At 46.4% G+C, this 16109-nt stretch overlaps 1 pseudogene; it reads left to right on the top strand.

The window, feature by feature from the left end:
* LOC115118616 (synapsin-2-like) overlaps positions 1 to 16109 on the top strand; it is a 299540-nt pseudogene that overhangs the window by 235979 nt on the left and 47452 nt on the right.

Genomic DNA, 16109 nt, shown 5'->3' with positions numbered 1-16109 from the left:
CAACCGTGATGGCGAGATCATGGAACGGGCAGTCCTTCCCGGGAGGAAGAGCAGCTCCGTCTTGCCGAGGTTCAGCTTGAGGTGGTGATCCGTCATCCACACTGATATGTCTGCCAGACATGCAGAGATGCGATTCGCCACCTGGTCATCAGAAGGGGGAAAGGAGAAGATTAATTGTGTGTCGTCTGCATAGCAATGATAGGAGAGACCATGTGAGGTTATGACAGAGCCAAGTGACTTGGTGTATAGCGAGAATAGGAGAGGGCCTAGAACAGAGCCCTGGGGGACGCCAGTGGTGAGAGCGCGTGGTGAGGAGACAGATTCTCGCCACGCCACCTGGTAGGAGCGACCTGTCAGGTAGGACGCAACCAAGCGTGGGCCGCGCCGGGAGATGCCCAACTCGGAGAGGGTGGAGAGGAGGATCTGATGGTTCACAGTATCAAAGGCAGCCGATAGGTCTAGAAGGATGAGAGCAGAGGAGAGAGAGTTAGCTTTAGCAGTGCGGAGCGCCTCCGTGATACAGAGAAGAGCAGTCTCAGTTGAATGACTAGTCTTGAAATCTGACTGATTTGGATCAAGAAGGTCATTCTGAGAGAGATAGCGGGAGAGCTGGCCAAGGACGGCACGTTCAAGAGTTTTGGAGAGAAAAGAAAGAAGGGATACTGGTCTGTAGTTGTTGACATCGGAGGGATCGAGTGTAGGTTTTTTCAGAAGGGGTGCAACTCTCGCTCTCTTGAAGACGGAAGGGACGTAGCCAGCGGTCAGGGATGAGTTGATGAGCGAGGTGAGGTGAGGGAGAAGGTCTCCGGAAATGGTCTGGAGAAGAGAGGAGGGGATAGGGTCAAGCGGGCAGGTTGTTGGGCGGCCGGCCGTCACAAGACGCGAGATTTCATCTGGAGAGAGAGGGGAGAAAGAGGTCAGAGCACAGGGTAGGGCAGTGTGAGCAGAACCAGCGGTGTCGTTTGACTTAGCAAACGAGGATCGGATGTCGTCGACCTTCTTTTCAAAATGGTTGACGAAGTCATCTGCAGAGAGGGAGGAGGGGGGGGGAGGGGGAGGAGGATTCAGGAGGGAGGAGAAGGTGGCAAAGAGCTTCCTATGGTTAGAGGCAGATGCTTGGAATTTAGAGTGGTAGAAAGTGGCTTTAGCAGCAGAGACAGAAGAGGAAAATGTAGAGAGGAGGGAGTGAAAGGATGCCAGGTCCGCAGGGAGGCGAGTTTTCCTCCATAACTCTGGTCCATAACTCTGGTTCATAGGCACATGATAACTGCATACAACAGCTGTAGGCTCAACAGAGGTTTTCAAGGCAGTTAAAGGGACATACATTAAGTTACTTACAATGTGTGAGCCAATGCCCCAGGGATAATGTACATTTGATGCAGCATTATGACAACTCAGCAACACAATGGTAGGGATTAACTGAGTTGGTTTTGGGTCATTGGTAAGTAATTGTCTCAACGCAGCCTTGAAATGCGTGGACAGAGTCCAGGAGCCAAGATGATTTGGATTGACTCCGTCATTCCTGTAGAGTATCTTCTGTTTCCAGAAGGTGTCAAAGTTATCGTTCACACCCGCAGCCCAACGATGGTACTGGACCTGAAATTATTGGCTGCTTTTTGGAATCTTTCAGCGCAAGAATCAGTTCTTTAAAATCAATTTTCAGAAGTTCCGAGCTAGCCCTCCTGATGCTGTTTGACCCCACATGACCCCACATGGACTGGTATCGAGGTCCTGAATAGGTGTAGGTAGGTGTGTGTGTGTGTTCACCATGTCTGTTAATTTTTCTCCCCCAGGCGGACATCCATCTCTGGGAACTGGAAGAGCAACACAGGATCAGCCATGCTGGAACAGGTGGCCATGACAGACAAGTGAGTCGCATCGGTCTGATTAATATTACAAGCAAGGTAGGGGTTAGGGTTATAGGTAGGGGTTAGGTTTAACAACTACTCATTCACCTTCTCATTATTTGTACTATTTTCTACATTGTAGAGGGTTAATGGTAGTGGTTAGGGTTAGGGTTATAGGTAAGGGTTAGGTTTAGGTTTAGGTTTATATTCATGAGTTAGGGTTATAGAGAGGAGTTAGTATTATATGCAGGGGTTAGGCTTAATGGTAGGGGTTAGGGTTATAGGTAAGGGTTAGGTTTAGGTTTATAGGTATGTTTTAGGGTTATAGGGAGAGGTTAGGGTAATAGGTTAGGGTTATATGTAGGGGTTATAGGTAGCGGTTTGGTTTATATGTATGTAGGGTTAAGGGTTATAGGTAGGGGTTAGGGTTAGGGTTATAGGTAAGGGGTAGGGTTATATGTAGGGGTTATAGGTAGTGGTTAGGTTAATGATAGGGGTTAGGGTTATAGGTAAGGGTTAGGTTTAGGTTTAGGTTTATATTGATGAGTTAGGGTTATAGGGAGGGGTTAGGGTTATATGTAGGGGTTAGGGATATAGGTATGTAGGGTTAAGGGTTATAGGTAGGGGTTAGGGTTACAGCATGGGGTTAGAGTTATAGGTAGGGATAGAGTTACAGGTAGGGGTTAGGGTTATTGGTCTGGGTTACAGTTGGTTATAGGAAGGGGCTAGAGTTATAGGGAGGGTTAGGGTTATAGGAAGGGGTTGGGGTTAGGGTTATAGGTAGGGGTTAGGGTTATAGGGAGGGGTTAGAGTTATAGGTAGGGGTTAGGGTTATAGGGAGGGTTATGGTTATAGGGAGGGGTTATGGTTATAGGTAGGGGTTAGGGTTATAAGTAGGTGTTATGGTTTTGGTAGGGTTAGGGTTACAGGTATGGGTTAGGGTTGTAGGTAGGGGTTAGGGTTATAGGTAGTGTTAGGCTTAATGGTAGGGGTTAGGGTTATAGGTAAGGGTTAGGTGTAGGTTTATAGGTATGTTTTAGAGTTATAGGGAGGGGTTAGGGTTATAGGAAGGGGTTGGGGTTAGGGTTATAGGTAGGGGTTAGGGTTATAGGGAGGGGTTATGGTTATGGGGAGGGGTTAGGGTTATAGGGAGCTGTTAGGGTTATAGGGAGGGGTTAGGGTAATAGGTAGGGGTTAGGGTTATAGGGAGGGGTTATGGTTATAGGGAGGGGTTATGGTTATAGGTAGGGGTTAGGGTTAGGGTTATATGTAGGTGTTATGGTTTTGGTAGGGTTAGGGTTACAGGTAGGGGTTAGGGTTAGGGTTGTAGGTAGGGGTTAGGGTTATAGGTAGTGTTAGGGTTATGGTTATAGGTAGGGTTTATGGTTATGGTTATAGGTAGGGTTTATGGTTATAGGTAGGGGTTAGGGTTATAGGTAGGGGTTATGGTTTTGGTAGGGGTTAGGGTTAGGGTTCATGGTAGGGTTAGGTTTAGGGTTGTAGGTAGGGGTTATGGTTATAGGTAGGGGTTATGGTTAAAGGTAGGGGTTAGGGTTATAGGTAGTGTTAGGGTTATAGGGAGGGTTATGGTTCATGGTAGGGGTTAGCTTTAGGGTTGTAGGTAGGGATAGGGGTTATAGGTAGGGGTTAGGGTTAGGGTTAGGGTTATAGGTAGTGTTAGGGTTATAGGTAGTGTTAGGGTTGTAGGTAGGGGTTATGGTTAAATGTAGGGGTTATGGTTAAAGGTAGGGGTTAGTGTTATAGCTAGTGTTAGGGTTATAGGGAGGGGTTTGGGTTCATGGTAGGGGTTAGGTTTAGGGTTGTAGGTAGGGATAAGGGTTATAGGTAGGGGTTAGGGTTAGGGTTGTAGGTAGGGGTTAGGGTTAGAGGTAGGGGTTATAATTATAGGTAGGGGTTAGGGTTATAGGTAGGGGTTAGGGTTAGGGTTATAGGTAGTGTTAGGGTTATAGGGAGGGGTTAGGGTAATAGGTAGGGGTTAGGGTTATAGGGAGGGGTTATGGTTATAGGGAGGGTTATGGTTATAGGTAGGGGTTAGGGTTAGGGTTATATGTAGGTGTTATGGTTTTGGTAGGGTTAGGGTTACAGGTAGGGGTTAGGGTTAGGGTTGTAGGTAGGGGTTAGGGTTATAGGTAGTGTTAGGGTTATGGTTATAGGTAGGGTTTATGGTTATGGTTATAGGTAGGGTTTATGGTTATAGGTAGGGGTTAGGGTTATAGGTAGGGGTTATGGTTTTGGTAGGGGTTAGGGTTAGGGTTCATGGTAGGGGTTAGGTTTAGGGTTGTAGGTAGGGGTTATGGTTATAGGTAGGGGTTATGGTTAAAGGTAGGGGTTAGGGTTATAGGTAGTGTTAGGGTTATAGGGAGGGGTTATGGTTCATGGTAGGGGTTAGCTTTAGGGTTGTAGGTAGGGATAGGGGTTATAGGTAGGGGTTAGGGTTAGGGTTAGGGTTATAGGTAGTGTTAGGGTTATAGGTAGTGTTAGGGTTGTAGGTAGGGGTTATGGTTAAAGGTAGGGGTTATGGTTAAAGGTAGGGGTTAGTGTTATAGCTAGTGTTAGGGTTATAGGGAGGGTTTGGGTTCATGGTAGGGGTTAGGTTTAGGGTTGTAGGTAGGGATAAGGGTTATAGGTAGGGGTTAGGGTTAGGGTTGTAGGTAGGGGTTAGGGTTAGAGGTAGGGGTTATAATTATAGGTAGGGGTTAGGGTTATAGGTAGGGGTTAGGGTTATAGGTAGTGTTAGGGTTATAGGGGGTTATGGTTATAGGTAGGGGTTAGGGTTATAGGTAGGGGTTATGGTTATAGGTAGGGGTTAGGGTTATAGGTAGTGTTATGGTTATAGGGAGGGGTTAGGTTTAATGGTAGGGATTAGGGTTATAGATAGGGGTTATGGTTATATGGAGGGATTAGGTTACAGGGAGGGGTTCGGGTTATAGGGAGGGGTTAGGGTTATAGGGGGTTAGGGTTAGGGTTATAGGTAGGTGTTAGGGTTATAGGTAGTGTTAGGGTTATAGGTAGGGGTTATGGTTATGGTTATAGGTAGGGGTTAGGGTTATAGGGAGGGGTTAGGGTTATAGGGGGTTAGGGTTATAGGGAGGGTTATGGTTATAGGTAGGGGTTAGGGTTATAGGTAGGGGTTAGGGTTATAGGTAGTGTTAGGGTTATAGTGAGGGGTTATGGTTATGGTTATAGGTAGGGGTTAGGGTTATAGGGAGGCGTTAGGGTTATAGGTATTGTTAGGGTTATAGGTAGGGGTTAGGGTTATAGGGGGGTTAGGGTTATAGGGGGTTAGGGTTATAGGGAGAGGTTAGGGTTATAGGGAGGGTTATGGTTATAGGTAGGGGTTAGGGTTATAGGTAGGGGTTAGGGTTATAGGTAGGGGTTAGGGTTATAGGTAGTGTTAGGGTTATAGGTAGGGGTTATGGTTATGGTTATAGGTAGGGGTTAGGGTTATAGGTAGGGGTTAGGGTTATAGGTAGGGGTTAGGGTTATAGGTAGTGTTAGGGTTATAGGGAGGGTTAGGGTCATAGAGAGGGGTTAGGGTTCATGGTAGGGGTCAGGGTCAGGGTCAGGATTATGGGGAGGGGTTACGGTTATAGGGAGGGGTTAGGGTTAATGGTAGGGATTAGGGTTATAGATAGGGGTTATGGTTATATGTAGGGGTCAGGGTTATAGTGAGGGGTTATGGTTATAGGGGGATTAGGGTTACAGGGAGGGGTTCGGGTTATATGTAGGGGTTAGGGTTATATGTAGGGGTCAGGGTTATAGTGAGGGGTTATGGTTATTGGGAGGGATTAGGGTTATATGTAGGGGTTAGGGTTATATGTAGGGGTCAGGGTTATAGTGAGGGGTTATGGTTATTGGGAGGGATTAGGGTTATATGTAGGGGTTAGGGTTATATGTAGGGGTCAGGGTTATAGTGAGGGGTTATGGTTATTGGGAGGGATTAGGGTTATATGTAGGGGTTAGGGTTATATGTAGGGGTCAGGGTTATAGTGAGGGGTTATGGTTATGGTTATAGGTAGGGGTTAGGGTTATAGGGAGGCGTTAGGGTTATAGGTATTGTTAGGGTTATAGGTAGGGGTTATGGTTATAGGGGGGTTAGGGTTATAGGGGGTTAGGGTTATAGGGGGTTAGGGTTATAGGGAGGGGTTAGGGTTATAGGGAGGGTTATGGTTATAGGTAGGGGTTAGGGTTATAGGTAGGGGTTAGGGTTATAGGTAGTGTTAGGGTTATAGGTAGGGGTTAGGGTTATAGGTAGTGTTAGGGTTATAGGTAGGGGTTATGGTTATGGTTATAGGTAGGGGTTAGGGTTATAGGTAGGGGTTAGGGTTATAGGTAGGGTTTATGGTTATAGGTAGTGTTAGGGTTATAGGGAGGGTTAGGGTCATAGAGAGGGGTTAGGGTTCATGGTAGGGGTCAGGGTCAGGGTTATGGGTAGGGGTTACGGTTATAGGGAGGGGTTAGGGTTAATGGTAGGGATTAGGATTATAGTGACGGGTTATGGTTATAGGGAGGGATTAGGTTTACAGGGAGGGGTTCGGGTTATATGTAGGGGTTAGGGTTATAGGTATATGTAGGGGTTACGGTTTTATCAACTCTACTCTTCACTGAACAAGTCAATTATAGACAATGCTAGCAACACCACTCTACTCCTTTTAAAGATTCCCAATACAGAGAGATTTGCATTTCCCTCAAATCCTGGATGTTGTGGAGCGTGTTCTGTCCAGAGTGGTTCTGAGTAGATCACGCAAGCAGACGTTGGCCAAGCTGCTCTACTCTGCCTGCCTCCTCCCCAAGAAGCCAACCTCCTCTTTGTCTGAAGCCAGCAGACTTGAATAATGATATGGCTTCTTGTTATTCGAGGAAATACTTTGTGAGACTATGTAGCCTGCAGATACAGTACAGTCGGTGTGGAGTCGCCTCAGTGTGGTTGAGTCTAATGGGTCTCATCAGTCACTGTAGCTCATCTTAGAGTTGTAGGCTCACTGGAGGGCCTGTAGTCCACATGCTGTAATTGAGGTGGTTCAGTGAACTATGTGCTTGTGATATGTAACCTTGCCTGAGACCTGAAGACTCGTGTTAGCTCCCCATGATAATGGCCAGGATTTAGCATAATGGATTTACACCATCTTGATTAATGTGAACGACCCAGATTTTGATACCTGGTTGGTTACACTGACATTGTGATGTCTCTCTTCTGTCAGTAACAAGCTGTGGTTGTCTTTGAATCAGTGGGCTAACCCTGTCTCTCTCCTGCCAGGAACAAGCTGTGGTTGTCTTTGAATCAGTGGGCTAACCCTGTCTCTCTCCTGCCAGGAACAAGCTGTGGTTGTCTTTAGCTCTGTGGGCTAACCCTGTCTCTCTCAAGAACAATCTGTGGTTGTATTTAACTCTGTGGGCTAACTATGTCTCTCTCAGGAACAAGCTGTGGTTGTATTTAACTCTGTGGGCTAACCCTGTCTCTCTCAGGAACAATCTGTGGTTGTATTTAACTCTGTGGGCTAACCCTGTCTCTCTCCTGCCAGGAACAAGCTGTGGTTGTCTTTGAATCAGTGGGCTAACCCTGTCTCTCTCAGGAACAATCTGTGGTTGTATTTAACTCTGTGGGCTAACCCTGTCTCTCTCCTGCCAGGAACAAGCTGTGGTTGTCTTTAGCTCTGTGGGCTAACCCTGTCTCTCTCAGGAACAATCTGTGGTTGTATTTAACTCTGTGGGCTAACTATGTCTCTCTCAGGAACAAGCTGTGGTTGTATTTAACTCTGTGGGCTAACCCTGTCTCTCTCAGGAACAATCTGTGGTTGTATTTAACTCTGTGGGCTAACTATGTCTCTCTCGGGAACAAGCTGTGGTTGACTTTAGCTCTGTGGGCTAACCCTGTCTCTCTCAGGAACAAGCTGTGGTTGTCTTTAGCTCTGTGGGCTAACCCTGTCTCTCTCAGGAATAAGCTGTGGTTGACTTTAGCTCTGTGGGCTAACCCTGTCTCTCTCAGGAACAAGCTGTGGTTGTCTTTAGCTCTGTAGGCTAACCCTGTCTCTCTCAGAAATAAGCTGTGGTTGGCTTTAGCTCTGTGGGCTAACCCTGTCTCTCTCAGGAATAAGCTGTGGTTGTCTTTAGCTCTGTGGGCTAACCCTGTCTCTCTCAGGAACAAGCTGTGGTTGACATTAGCTCTGTGGGCTAACCCTGTCTCTCTCGGGAACAAGCTGTGGTTGTCTTTAACTCTGTGGGCTAACCCTGTGTCTCTCGGGAACAAGCTGTGGTTGTCTTTAACTCTGTGGGCTAACCCTGTCTCTCTCAGGAACAAGCTGTGGTTGTCTTTAGCTCTGTGGGCTAACCCTATCTCTCTCAGGAACAATCTGTGGTTGTATTTAACTCTGTGGGCTAACTATGTCTCTCGGGAACAAGCTGTGGTTGTCTTTAGCTCTGTGGGCTAACCCTGTCTCTCTCAGGAACAATCTGTGGTTGTATTTACCTCTGTGGGCTAACTATGTCTCTCTCGGGAACAAGCTGTGGTTGACTTTAGCTCTGTGGGATAACCCTGTCTCTCTCAGGAACAAGCTGTGGTTGTCTTTAGCTCTGTGGGCTAACCCTGTCTCTCTCAGGAACAAGCTGTGGTTGTATTTAGCTCTGTGGGCTAACCCTGTCTCTCTCAGGAACAATGTGTGGTTGTATTTAACTCTGTGGGCTAACTATGTCTCTCTCGGGAACAAGCTGTGGTTGTCTTTAGCTCTGTGGGCTAACCCTGTCTCTCTCAGGAACAATCTGTTGTTGTATTTAACTCTGTGGGCTAACTATGTCTCTCTCGGGAACAAGCTGTGGTTGTCTTTAGCTCTGTGGGCTAACCCTGTCTCTCTCAGGAACAATCTGTGGTTGTATTTAACTCTGTGGGCTAACTATGTCTCTCTCAGGAACAAGCTGTGGTTGTATTTAACTCTGTGGGCTAGCCCTGTCTCTCTCAGGAACAATCTGTGGTTGTATTTAACTCTGTGGGCTAACCCTGTCTCTCTCCTGCCAGGAACAAGCTGTGGTTGTCTTTGAATCAGTGGGCTAACCCTGTCTCTCTCAGGAACAATCTGTGGTTGTATTTAACTCTGTGGGCTAACCCTGTCTCTCTCCTGCCAGGAACAAGCTGTGGTTGTCTTTAGCTCTGTGGGCTAACCCTGTCTCTCTCAGGAATAAGCTGTGGTTGACTTTAGCTCTGTGGGCTAACCCTGTCTCTCTCAGGAACAAGCTGTGGTTGTCTTTAGCTCTGTAGGCTAACCCTGTCTCTCTCAGAAATAAGCTGTGGTTGGCTTTAGCTCTGTGGGCTAACCCTGTCTCTCTCAGGAATAAGCTGTGGTTGTCTTTAGCTCTGTGGGCTAACCCTGTCTCTCTCAGGAACAAGCTGTGGTTGACATTAGCTCTGTGGGCTAACCCTGTCTCTCTCGGGAACAAGCTGTGGTTGTCTTTAACTCTGTGGGCTAACCCTGTCTCTCTCAGGAACAAGCTGTGGTTGTTTTTAGCTCTGTGGGCTAACCCTATCTCTCTCAGGAACAATCTGTGGTTGTATTTAACTCTGTGGGCTAACTATGTCTCTCTCGGGAACAAGCTGTGGTTGTCTTTAGCTCTGTGGGCTAACCCTGTCTCTCTCAGGAACAATCTGTGGTTGTATTTAACTCTGTGGGCTAACTATGTCTCTCTCGGGAACAAGGTCTCTCTCGGGAACAAGCTGTGGTTGTCTTTAGCTCTGTGAGCTAACCCTGTCTCTCTCAGGAAGAAGCTGTGGTTGTCTTTAACTCTGTGGGCTAACCCTGTCTCTCTCAGGAACAAGCTGTGGTTGACTTTAACTCTGTGGGCTAACCCTGTCTCTCTCAGGAACAAGCTGTGGTTGTCTTTAGCTCTGTGGGCTAACCCTGTCTCTCTCGGGAACAAGCTGTGGTTGACTTTAGCTCTGTGGGCTAACCCTGTCTCTCTCAGGAACAAGCTGTGGTTGACTTTAGTTCTGTGGGCTAACCCTGTCTCTCTCGGGAACAAGCTGTGGTTGACTTTAGCTCTGTGGGCTAACCCTGTCTCTCTCAGGAACAAGCTGTGGTTGACTTTAGCTCTGTGGGCTAACCCTGTCTCTCTCAGGAACAAGCTGTGGTTGACTTTAGTTCTGTGGGCTAACCCTGTCTCTCTCGGGAACAAGCTGTGGTTGACTTTAGCTCTGTGGGCTAACCCTGTCTCTCTCAGGAACAAGCTGTGGTTGTCTTTAGCTCTGTGGGCTAACCCTTTCTCTCTCGGGAACAAGCTGTGGTTGACTTTAGCTCTGTGGGCTAACCCCGTCTCTCCTGACAGGTACAAGCAGTGGGTGGACATTTGTTCAGAGATCTTTGGAGGTCTTGAGATCTGTGCAGTCAAAGCCATCTGTGGAAAGGATGGGAAGGACTACATTACTGAGGTATGCTCTGATCTCTATAATATTGTCATTAAGATCCCATCAATTACCTGATATGTTACACATTCTATTTGTCTGTGGTGGTGTTCAGTAGAGCAATGAAGAGTTATGTAGTTCATTTTAGCTTGTATGTAATTGTTTAAAGTGTTTTTCCGTCTAAGTAGGTTTGGTATCAGGCTGACAGTAGGGCTGACAGTTGGTCTGGTAGTAGGGCTGATAGTTGGACTAGTAGAGGTCGTTGGGCTGATAGTAGGTCCAGTAGTAGGGATGTTAGGGTTGATAGTGGGGCTACTAGATGTAGTAGGGCTGAGAGTTGTAGTCGGGCTGACAGTAGGGCCGACAGTTGGGCTGACGGTGGGTCTGGTAGTAGAGCTGATAGTGGGGCTAGTAGAGGTAGTAGGTCTCATAGTGGGGCTAGTAGAGGTAGTAGGGCTGATAGTGGGACTAGTAGAGGTAGTAGAGATGATAGTGGGGCTAGTGGAGGTAGTAGGGCTGATAGTGGGACTAGTAGAGGTAGTAGAGATGATAGTGGGGCTAGTGGAGGTAGTAGGGCTGATAGTAGGGTTAGTAGAGGTAGTAGAGATGATAGTGGGGTTAGTAGAGGTAGTAGGGCTGATAGTGGGGCTAGTAGATGTAGTAGAGATGATAGTGGGGCTAGTAGAGGTAGTAGGGCTGATAGTAGGGTTAGTAGAGGTAGTAGAGATGATAGTGGGGCTAGTAGAGGTAGTAGGGCTGATAGTAGGGTTAGTAGATGTAGTAGAGATGATAGTGGGGCTAGTAGAGGTAGTAGGGCTGATAGTAGGGTTAGTAGAGGTAGTAGAGATGATAGTGGGGCTAGTAGAGGTAGTAGGGCTGATAGTGGGACTAGTAGAGGTAGTAGGGCTGATAGTGGGGCTAGTAGAGGTAGTAGGGCTGATAGTGGGGTTAGAGAGATTGGAGTCTTGTCATTGTCATCTCTTTACAGCAATAGCCTTTTGCTTTCAAAACTTTTTTCTGCGATTGTATTTTTAAATATTGTGATATCCCTGGCTTGGGTCTCTCTTCTTTTCACTGACAGTCGTAACTCAAAAATCATCTATTTGGTATTTGCTGCACATGCTGCCCAAACTGCGGGCCCTTCCGACTGTATGCTATACAATTTAAACAATCCACAACAAATAAATAAATAAATAAAAGAAGCTAATGATCCTCTGTGGCCAAATCATGCTTTCTTTCTGGTGTAGTAGCTTATTTTGAATAATTGTATTTATTTCGGTATAGACTGGAGTAAGCTAATTAGGCTATATCATTTTGGCAATTTAGTTCAATTTACTTTAGGGAAAGCTTAGCTTCCCTGGCCTTATGGACTATACCTTTTAATGTAGCAAAAACACAACCTGTCATGATGTTTACATCTAATTGTCAAACAATCACTAAAAAAAGGACATCCTGTAGACCTACCCGTTCTCTCACAAAATAATTCCATCATCCAAACCCCAACAGTGCACTGTGTACCTGCAATTTGATGAATGGAAAGAGACATCTGTTATGAAACACCTAGTGTATTGTAATGACATTCTGCGATTGTCATTAGGCTTAAGCCTGTAGAATTAATTGATGCTTCCACTATTGTCTGCTTGCTCCTCTGTCTCGTAATTGTGATAGGCTCATATTTTACGAGTACAGCATACCCCCGCTATTAATTTCTCTGGACTCCATAGTACCCCCACTATTAATTTTGCTGGACTCCATAGCACCCCCACTAGTTATTTTGCTGGACTCCATAGTACCCCCACTAGTCATTTTGCCGTACTCCATAGTACCCCCACTATTTATTCTGCCGGACTCCATAGTACCCCACTATTTATTCTGCCGGACTCCATAGTACCCCCACTAGTTATTTTGCTGGACTCCATAGTACCCCCACTAGTTATTTTGCTGGACTCCATACTACCCCAACTATTAATTTCGCTGGACTCCATACTACCCCCGCTATTAATTTCGCTGGACTCCCTAGTACCCCCACTATTAATTTTGCTGGACTCCATAGCACCCCCACTAGTTATTTTGCTGGACTCCATATTACCCCCACTATTTATTCTGCCGGACTCCATAGTACCCCCACTAGTTATTTTGCTGGACTCCATAGTACCCCCACTAGTTATTTTGCTGGACTCCATAGTACCCCCACTAGTTATTTTGCTGGATTCCATAGTACCCCCACTAGTTATTTTGCTGGACTCCATAGTACCCCCACTAGATATTTTGCTGGACTCCATAGTACCCCTACTAGTTATTTTGCTGGAATCCATAGTACCCCCACTAGTCATTTTGCCGTACTCCATAGTACCCCCACTATTTATTCTGCCGGACTCCATAGTACCCCACTATTTATTCTGCCGGACTCCATAGTACCCGCAATAGTTATTTTGCTGGACTCCATAGTACCCCCACTAGTTATTTTGCTGGACTCCATAGTACCCCCACTAGTTATTTTGCTGGACTCCATAGTACCCCCACTAGTTATTTTGCTGGACTCCATAGTACCCCCACTAGTTATTTTGCTGGACTCCATAGTACCCCTGCTATTAATTTCGTTGGACTCCATAGTACCCCCACTAGTTATTTTGCTGGACTCCATAGTACCCCCACTATTTATTCTGCCGGACTCCATAGTACCCCACTATTTATTCTGCCGGATTCCATAGTACCCCCACTAGTTTTTTTGCTGGACTCCATAGTACCCCTGCTATTAATTTCATTGGACTCCATAGCACCCCCACTAGTTATTTTGCTGGACTCCATACTACCCCAACTATTAATTTCGCTGGACTCCATACTACCCCCGCTATTAATTTCGCTGGACTCCCTAGTACCCCCACTATTTATTCTGCCGGACTCCATAGTACCCCCACTAGTTATTTTGCTGGATTCCATAGTACCCCCACTAGTTATTTTGCTGGACTCCATAGTACCCCCACTAGTTATTTTGCTGGACTCCATAGTACCCCTACTAGTTATTTTGCTGGAATCCATAGTACCCCCGCTATTCATTTTGCTGGACTCCATAGTACCCCCACTATTTATTCTGCCGGACTCCATAGTACCCCACTATTTATTCTGCCGGACTCCATAGTACCCCCACTAGTTATTTTCCTGGACTCGATTCTACCCCCACTAGTTATTTTGCTGGACTCCATAGCATCCACACTAGTTATTTTGCTGGACTCCATAGCACCCCACTAGTTATTCTGCCGGACTCCATAGTACCCCCACTATTAATTTAGCTGGACTCCATAGTACCCCCGCTATTAATTTAGCCGGACTCCATAGTACCCCCACTATTAATTTTGCTGGACTCCCTAGTACCCCCACTATTAATTTTGCTGGACTACATAGCACCCCCTAGTTATTTTGCTGGACCCCGTAGTACCCCACTATTTATTCTGCCGGACTCCATAGTACCCCACTATTTATTCTGCCGGACTCCATAGTACCCCCACTAGTTATTCTGCCGGACTCCATAGTACCTCCACTAGTTATTTTGCTGGACTCCATAGTACCCCCACTATTAATTTAGCTGGACTCCATAGTACCCCCGCTATTAATTTTGCTGGACTCCCTAGTACCCCCACTATTAATTTTGCTGGACTACATAGCACCCCCCTAGTTATTTTGCTGGACCCCGTAGTACCCCTACTATTTATTCTGCCGGACTCCATAGTACCCCCACTAGTTATTCTGCCGGACTCCATAGTACCTCCACTAGTTATTTTGCTGGACTCCATAGTACCCCCACTAGTTATTTTTGCTGGACTCCATAGTACCCCTGCTATTAATTTTGTTGGACTCCATAGTACCCCCACTAGTTATTTTGCTGGACTCCATAGTACCCCCGCTATTTATTCTGCCGGACTCCATAGTACCCCACTATTTATTCTGCCGGACTCCATAGTACCCCCACTAGTTTTTTTGCTGGACTCCATAGTACCCCTGCTATTAATTTCGTTGGACTCCATAGTACCCCCACTAGTTATTTTGCTGGACTCCATAGTACCCCCACTAGTTATTTTGCTGGACTCCATAGTACCCCTACTAGTTATTTTGCTGGAATCCATAGTACCCCCACTAGTCATTTTGCCGTACTCCATAGTACCCCCACTATTTATTCTGCCGGACTCCATAGTACCCCCACTAGTTATTTTGCTGGACTCCATAGCATCCACACTAGTTATTTTGCTGGACTCCATAGTACCCCACTAGTTATTCTGCCGGACTCCATAGTACCCCCACTATTAATTTAGCTGGACTCCATAGTACCCCCGCTATTAATTTAGCCGGACTCCATAGTACACCCACTATTAATTTTGCTGGACTCCCTAGTACCCCCACTATTAATTTTGCTGGACTACATAGCACCCCCCCTAGTTATTTTGCTGGACCCCGTAGTACCCCCACTATTTATTCTGCCGGACTCCATAGTACCCCACTATTTATTCTGCCGGACTCCATAGTACCCCCACTAGTTATTCTGCCGGACTCCATAGTACCTCCACTAGTTATTTTGCTGGACTCCATAGTACCCCCACTATTAATTTAGCTGGACTCCATAGTACCCCCGCTATTAATTTTGCTGGACTACATAGCACCCCCCTAGTTATTTTGCTGGACCCCGTAGTACCCCTACTATTTATTCTGCCGGACTCCATAGTACCCCCACTAGTTATTCTGCCGGACTCCATAGTACCTCCACTAGTTATTTTGCTGGACTCCATAGTACCCCCACTAGTTATTTTTGCTGGACTCCATAGTACCCCTGCTATTAATTTTGTTGGACTCCATAATACCCCCACTAGTTATTTTGCTGGACTCCATAGTACCCCCGCTATTTATTCTGCCGGACTCCATAGTACCCCACTATTTATTCTGCCGGACTCCATAGTACCCCCACTAGTTTTTTTGCTGGACTCCATAGTACCCCTGCTATTAATTTCGTTGGACTCCATAGTACCCCCACTAGTTATTTTGCTGGACTCCATAGTACCCCCACTAGTTTTTTTGCTGGACTCCATAGTACCCCTGCTATTAATTTCGTTGGACTCCATAGTACCCCCACTAGTTATTTTGCTGGACTCCATAGTAACCCCGCTATTCATTTTGCTGGACTCCATAGTACCCCCACTATTTATTCTGCCGGACTCCATAGTACCCCACTATTTATTCTGCCGGACTCCATAGTACCCCCACTAGTTATTTTCCCTGACTCGATTCTACCCCCACTAGTTATTTTGTTGGACTCCATAGCATCCCCACTAGTTATTCTGCCGGACTCCATAGTACCCCCACTAGTTATTTTGCTGGACTCCATAGTACCCCCACTAGTTATTTTGCTGGACTCCATAGTACCCCCACTAGTTATTTTGCTGGATTCCATAGTACCCCCACTAGTTATTTTGCTGGACTCCATAGTACCCCCACTAGTTATTCTGCCGGACTCCATAGTACCCCCGCTATTAATTTTGTTGGACTCCATAGTACCCCCACTAGTTATTTTGCTGGACTCCATAGTACCCCCGCTATTTATTCTACCGGAGTCCATAGTACCCCACTATTTATTCTGCCGGACTCCATAGTACCCCCACTAGTTTTTTTGCTGGACTCCATAGTACCCCTGCTATTAATTTTGCTGGACTCCATAGTACCCCTGCTATTAATTTCGTTGGACTCCATAGTACCCCCACTAGTTATTTTGCTGGACTCCATAGTACCCCACTATTTATTCTGCCGGACTCCATAGTACCCCACTATTTATTCTGCCGGACTCCATAGTACCCCACTAGTTTTTTTGCTGG

The sequence above is a fragment of the Oncorhynchus nerka genome, linkage group LG15 (assembly GCF_034236695.1).
Source record: "Oncorhynchus nerka isolate Pitt River linkage group LG15, Oner_Uvic_2.0, whole genome shotgun sequence".
Classification (NCBI taxonomy): domain Eukaryota; kingdom Metazoa; phylum Chordata; class Actinopteri; order Salmoniformes; family Salmonidae; genus Oncorhynchus; species Oncorhynchus nerka.
This window is presented reverse-complemented; position numbering and strand designations above follow the sequence as displayed.